This window comes from Myxine glutinosa, chromosome 13 (genome assembly GCF_964187855.1).
Source record: "Myxine glutinosa chromosome 13, kmMyxGlut1.1, whole genome shotgun sequence".
NCBI classification, from domain to species: domain Eukaryota; kingdom Metazoa; phylum Chordata; class Myxini; order Myxiniformes; family Myxinidae; genus Myxine; species Myxine glutinosa.
This window is the reverse complement of record NC_136273.1, coordinates 88,356,583-88,364,082: the sequence shown is the minus strand read 5'-3', so window position 1 is coordinate 88,364,082 and position 7,500 is coordinate 88,356,583. Positions and strand designations below refer to the sequence as shown.

At 50.9% G+C, this 7,500-nt stretch overlaps 1 protein-coding gene across 1 annotated transcript in view; it reads right to left on the bottom strand.

The window, feature by feature from the left end:
* Positions 1–7,500, bottom strand: part of LOC137438397 (transcription elongation factor A protein 1) — a 47,443-nt gene that overhangs the window by 37,320 nt on the left and 2,623 nt on the right. The window lies entirely within an intron of this gene.

The following is a 7,500-nucleotide window of genomic DNA, read 5'->3' as shown; positions in this document are numbered from 1 at the left end:
CAGGACCTGTGTGTTTTTTTTTTCTTTTTTCTTAGGGAACAAGAAAAAGAAATTCCTGTTGGGAGGGAGGAGACAGCACGCATTGCATCGATACACCAGTACCAATACCACCAAAGCACCCAAAAGCACCAAAAACACCAAAAGCACCACAAAGCACCAAAAGCACCACCCGGTGCGCAGTCACCATGGTTCATAATAAACACAACAAAACAACTGGTGGTGGTCTTCTCTTTCTCTGCTGGGCCGATGTTCTTCCCGACGTCTTCTGGCTTCATGCGGCCTAGTTGGAAATAATAAAAAGCACAACTTGTGTCCATTTTTATTTAGGGCCTCAGGGGCCAACTAAGGGTGGTCCACCTGTTTGGCATAGGTGCCACCTTACCGAGGTCCGCAAGCAAGATTCCCTGGCCACTATGGCCGGTCTCCAACAGAGGTGCCCTGCCCCAGAACCTGGGGTCCATCAAGTGGTACTTGGCCGCAGAACAGCGGTCCATAAAGTGGTACATCAACGCAATGCATGCTGGTTCTGGGAATCTCGGGCGCACCATGGCCACCTCACGCACGCTCCCCTCGGCACCCAATGGCGCACAGGTCATGTGGGAGACAAAAGAAAGACAATTGAGCGAGGGGTAAGGTCACAAGGGTACACGTCAATAAGGCAATGCAAGGCGAAATGCGTACGGAGGGCGAAGTGAGAAAGCTCGTCCCTACCGTACGTCACCCCCCTGTCACCTACCCTACCCTTGCCCTTGCCCTTACCCCATATGTACAAAATCTACACATTACCAATTCGTCACTACTGTCACATCTTCCCCATATTTCCCCTATACCAAATTCGTCACCACAATCCCTCTACTTCAAAATTTGCCATCACCAATTCATCATCAATCCTCATAAGGAGGGAGAGATGGAATTACGCACAATGTCACACCCACGTCATGATGCGTCTCACAATCCAAACATTTGCATCATAAAAAAATAATCAAAACATGGCATGGTGTGGAGTACCTGTCACCTCAGGTGAGTGGATGCAGATGGTGCGAGAAGAACCTTCATCCTAACTATCCTCTAAATGACTTTAACACACTTTACACTACCCGGGGTCTCTCCCTGCCAATCCATTGGCCAACTTACACTATGGGTTCTAAAAACCAATTCCCATTGACCAAACTGTGGTGCCTCTCAATTTGGGGTCTCACTCCCCCGATTCATCTCCCGGTGCTCTAGCACAACTTCTGGGCTGCGACGTGTACCTCTCCCAGCAGGTCTACCCACCTGCACACCTCCACCACTGCAGTTGCCACCCGAGCTTACCTGCTCCTCACCCTAACCTATCTAACTGGGGACAGCCCCTCCTGGCTCTGTCACCCCACTCGGTGCCCTCTGGCACTGGGCTACCCGGGTCCGTCCTCCGGATCCTCGGGCCCCATCCACAACAACTACTACCGGCTCCCAGAGCCCACCTGTGGCCTCACCTGGCCGACATCCTCACAGTGGTGGAGTGCCCAAACCAACTACACACACTAACAGGCTACACGCCCAGCCATTTCCACAACACTAATGCACCCATCCACATACCATTCTGCCACCCGCACCACAGATGCCAATATCCAACCACAATTTACCTGTACCCTCTACCTAACACTTACACTACCCGCCCCGGGTATCCGTGATGGGGGTCCACTCTTCCCCCATTCACACCTTCGCACCATCCACTCCACTCCACAATTTCCACCATTCTCACTCCACGACCATCCATTCCAATACTCCAGATATTCCACACTACCATTTATTCCACACAGCCACATACACCTGTTGTTGCACACCTGTGCCCTCACACCTGGTGCCACCTGCACCCTCCTTTCTTCCTGGACCATTTGGTCATCACAATACACAATCACTATCACTCACTCCTACACTGCTCCATCCACCTGTTCAGTTGCACACCTGTGCAATCACACCTGTTCAATTCTCACCTGTTCAATCCTCACACACACGGCATCATCTCAGCTAACTACTCCCCTCTGAAACTTGCGCTTCCCAGTCGTCCCTTTAAACTATTGCGCTCCCACGTCATTATAATCCACACTAATCTACCTGCGTCCCCACTACAGGTATCAGTCACTAACTAATCTTAACGTTACCTAATGTCATCTTCGCTAGATCCCTACAATTATCCAAGCCCTCCCTGGCTCGGTTGTCATAGCCACCCCATAAACTATTGCGCATTTGCCCCCACCTGTGAGGGATGGTGGATTTGCCATCCCACCACATCGGGGGTCTCTCACTATAAATTTTGCTTACCAAATTCCAACCAATTCAAAAATTTTCCATTTACTGCCAATCCTACCCACTATTATAAATTTCGTTTTAAATCACTATCACTATCACCATCACCCGTCTACTTATTACATCCTCTCGGTGCGCCAATTCACGTCTACAGCCCGGCTTCGTACAGCCGAGCAATGAACGCGGATTCTTTTGTGCCGGCGGCTGGATGCGTCCCGCATTCGGGGCAGGGGCGGGGGCTTACCCGGGCCGAGATCCCACGCACCACCTCGGCGTGGAGCCATCCAATGTCCCGATCTCGACCTGCCGGCACGTCTCAACAAAACGTGGTCGCCATGACGACCCTTCCTATCCAGCTGCCCGCTCCGCCTAGTGGAGCCCGGACGCGGCCGTTCCAAGCGAGGCACAGCGTGGATCGCGTACGGCGGTTCTTTCGAAACCGCCGTGGTTCGGATCCCCGCTGGTCCTCGCGGCACGCGAAGCTGCCCGACGCGCACCGAGGGCCCGATTCGGCTATAAGTCGCCCTAACCGCTAAACCGGTTACCGTCGACGCTTCACCTGGACGCTTACATGCATACGCTACCCCTTTCTTGCTCATACATGCAGCCGTCTCCCTGCTCTTGGTCGTACCTTCTCTAACACACCTCGGTACACTCACTCCGCTCACCGACTTGGTCACACACCTGACCACCGAACACCTTGGCACACATTCGTCGCTCGCACACCTCACCAACACACCTCTTCGCGCCCCTTTCTCGGTCACCTCCTTTGTGACAATCACAGGTGTGCTCTCACCCGCACACCCAACCGCGTGCCTCACGACCAACTCAAGTGTGCATCCCCACACACGCTCTACCATTCCAGGTGTGCATCCTTCCATTCCAGGTGTACATCCTCGCTCACCTGTCACAACCAACTCACGCTCCGTTTCACTCTCACTACTCTCACCTCCACTCTTGACAGCGCACTCACCCTTACTCTCGACGGCACACTCTTTCCTCATGCACCCGTCCGTTACACACCTTTCTCGCGCACACCCTCCCGTTACATCCTCTGTAACACTCACCACAGGCGTACACTTCCTCGTTACATCCTCTGTAACACTCACCACAGGTGTACACTCTCTCGTTACATCCTCTGTAACACTCACCACAGGTGTACACTCTCGTTACTTCCTCCGTAACACTCACCACACCGCGCTTCCATGTACCCCCTCGCACACGCGCTTCGACCAACTCACTCTTGACGGCACACTCACTCCTCGGCGTGCACTTTTTCCTCACACACCCCATGGTCGGACATTCTCGCACACCTCTTTTTTCGCACACCTGACCTGTCACACACTTCACCAACGGCCTTTCACGAACACCCGGATCCAAACCAATCCCCAAGCCGACTGAAGCTTTCCTCACATCATATACATTGCCACTCACCTCCGTACTTCGTCTCCGCACCTCCTTTGCCACCTGCAAACTCTTTATTTGGTTAGTGAGCATCACATTATGAGTTGAGCACCGACCTTGCACATATTCCGCTATCTCCTCCTTTATTTCTCTCTTAGTTTCTGTCCGTCTCTTCTTAATTTCACTCACCTCTTCTTCCACTTCCTCTAATTTTTGTTTAACCTCTTTTATTTCTCGGTGCGTCTCCTCAAGTTCGTCCTCTAAGGCTACCTTAACCGTTTCGATGTGCGTCCTCACCTCTCGGTCCTTTGTCTCCATTATCTCTGTCACCTCGTCCACCCTCATTGTCAGTTCCTCACGTACCATCTGACATTGCCTCTGTGTCGCTATTAATTCGTTTTTAATTTCTTTTTGTGTCGCCTTTAACCCTCCTAGTACCGCAGTGTTCTTTTGAACCTGCTCCACTAGTTCTTTTTGTCCCTCCGTCAGCTGTTCCACCTCCTCCGTCAGATCTTCTATTCCCCCTTGTAACTTAGCCGTATTATTCCTCACTTCTTTCTCCATACGCTTCTCACCTCGCTTTACCTCCTCGCGTAGCCCCGAAACCTCCTCACTTACCCCTCGTCGTATTTCCTCCATCTCTTTTGTAGATGCCACCCTCATCTGTCCCAATTCATCCCTCTGAGCATCCAGTTTGGTTTCTACCCCGATTTTCACCTCCTCTATCTGCTCTCCCATTTGTTTGATTTCTCGGGCGGATTGCTCCCCTATCTCCCGCAATTTGCCTTCCATCCTATTTTCTAACCCCATTAACCCATTTTTCACCCCCTCTAACTGATTCTCCTGGGCAGCCATTCTGTTTTCCACCCCCGTTAACCCATTCTTTACCTCTTTTATCCCGTTCTCTAACCCCTCAAAATTATTGTCTAACTTCCCAAATTTCTTGTCCAACTCCTCAAAATTATTGTCTAACTTCCCAAATTTCTTGTCTAACTCCTCAAAATTATTGTCTAACTTCCCAAATTTCTTGTCTAACTCCCCGATTTGATTTCCTAGTCGCTCCCCCATTCTGTTTTCCATTCCCTCCATTTCCCTGGCTCTTTTTTCGTTGTCGCACTTCGACTGTGCCATGTATTCGCTAAACCGTGCCATGAACTGCTGCATGTTAAAGCCCGCTGATACAGCGGGCTCGGCTACCGCGTGCTCGTGCGAGGCGCCTCTTTGCGTGCCTGATACCCCCTCAACCGCCTCCTCATTGCTCTCCTCCTCCCTTTCTTTCCCTAAGTCCTGGGTTACCCCTAACCCGTCTATTTCCCCCACCGACATCCGATCGCCTTGATTGTCCATGGCGCGATCTCAAAATTCGGGTTTTATAAAACAAAATAAATTTCGGCAGCTTATAATTTTGAGCGCGTTAAGCGCGCTTCGGGTCCGATTTCGGGTCCGATCTCCCTCCTCGACACCAATTGTTACTCTCATAGTACAATTGGTGTTCCAAAATTTGGGCCTAACAAATTTAGTCCCAGGTCCGAATCCCACTCCTGACACCAATTGTTACTGACGCGGCTTTAGATGTTATATTGACTGAGCGGTGGTGTATTTAACCGCGTCCGAACAGTTACTCCCCGATTAGAACCCGATTCCACCCGACGTTGACCAGATCGCCCCACAGATATTCAATCGGGAAACCTCTAAAGCGACCGAAAGAGAATGAAAAAGAAGAAGAAGAAGAATACGGAGGAAGAACAGATTTATTATACACACACAGCAATGGATGGAAGAAGCAGTAACACAGCGAATCGTTAACTTACACTATTCATTTTTACTTAACCCCAAGACAACGAGCAGGACAGGACGTTCACACTTACACAGGGGATAATGCAGGCAGGTAGGGCTTGAGGTGGATTGCTTGAGAGGGAGGCAAAGTCGGGAGGCAGCAGCTCGCAATTCCTCGTGGTTTTGGCGGGAAACCCTCCGTCGTGTATCCGCTGCGGTAGACGTCACGCGCTGGTTCGGCACACCTGCTCCTCTTCTTGTGGTGGAGCCGTCTCCCTCCTTTCAGCGCGTCTCTCCAAAGCTGGTTTCCTTGCCGAGTACCTCTCCTCTTTGGCTTGGAGCGTTTCGCATCTCACCGCTCCTCTTGGTGCAGCCTCTTTGCTCATCTCCCAGGGTCATCTCCCAAGGCCTCTGGTAAAGCAGTCCCTTACAGTCGCTTTTATCACCTCGGGCGAAATCAAGCCGCCGGCTCCGAGGGCACGCCTACCGGGTCGCTCACCGCGGTGCTGATTGGCCGTTAGGGCTGGCTCACTCCTCCCCCCTTATGACGAGGTGGAGACACGCCTTTCTTCCCCAACCCTACCTCGTGGCCAATGGTGGTTGAAGAAAACCGCCCAAAATGCGGAAGGCAATTGGAAGGGAGGTTTTGGGGAAATTGGAAGGGCCTACGCTTATTTTGTTTGATACAATGCAAAGTCAATCTAGTGGAAAACACATATTTAGCCTACATGGAATAAGGAAATACACTATTTAAAAGATATATCGTGACCTGCGTGTAAGTTTCATGGAATTAACTAGGAGGACGGCTGCGACCATTATTTACATTACGAGGATGTTACCATACTTTTGTAACGTTCACATTGTAACGTTTCCACATTCGTTACAATATATATATATATATATATATATATATATATATATATATATATATATATCTATCTATATATATCTATATATATCTATCTATATCTATCTATATATATCTATATATATTGTTGTGAATATGAGAATGTTTTTTTATTTTGTTGTGGTGGTAAAATGTTGTAAAAGGTTGTTGTAAAAGGTTGTTGTAAATATCACCCCTCCCCCCTCCGTTGTGGTTGTATAAAGGTCAAAGGGCGTTCCCGTAGTTAGTCCATAAAAAAACATACATGCAGGACACGATATATCTTTTCTTTTGATAGTTATCTCTTATTCTGTGTTTTAGGATAAGGCTGTGTCTCCCATTAATTAAAAGTACTCCATTGCACCAGTGAAAGAGAATAGATCCCCTTTCATTCCCATCCCCAAAAATCCCCATTTCCTTCACATCCCCCTTTCGTGATTGCCGACCCTCGATTGCCATATTACATCCCCTCTCGTCATTGCTGAGCCCTCGATTCCCAATCACCTCCCCTCCAATAACCGCCATTGACCACGAGGCTCGAGTCAGGGAACAAAGGCGTGTCTCCACCTCGTCAGAGGAGGGGAGGGGCGCGCCCGCCCGTCGTCGTCCGGGGCGGAGCCCGAGGGTCGTGCGACCAGCCAGGGCCGAGGTGAGCGCCCCGATGGGCGTGTCCAAAGCGCCGGGGGCGTGATCGCTGGGGGCGCTATAAAAAGGGCGCAACCGGAAGTGGTTGAGGAGGAGAAGAAGAAAGAGAGATGCACTCTGGGTTGGTCGGAGAAAGAGAGAGAGAGGAGGAGTTGGTCGCACCGAGAAAGAGAGAGAGAAGAGTTGGTCTGAGTCGGTTGCAAAAGGAGGGTCAGTGGTCACAGTTGGTTGCGGTGGTGAGGAGTCGGTGGTGAAAAGCGAGTGAGACAAGTCCTGGGAACGCAGCGGACGGAGGCCGCAGCCGCAAGACCACCCAACCGCCAAAGGGGGCCTGAACGGCGGTTTGGAGCAGGGCCAAAGAGGAACGGCGGCTGCTGAACGCGCCGGTTGTGCTGCGGGACCCCCCTTGGACCTCTCCCTCTCCCTCCAGCCATCCACCTTCTGCCATTCCTGGCATCCCCCGCGTGAGTCAGCGTTCTGTTTGTTCTGTCCTGGGATAA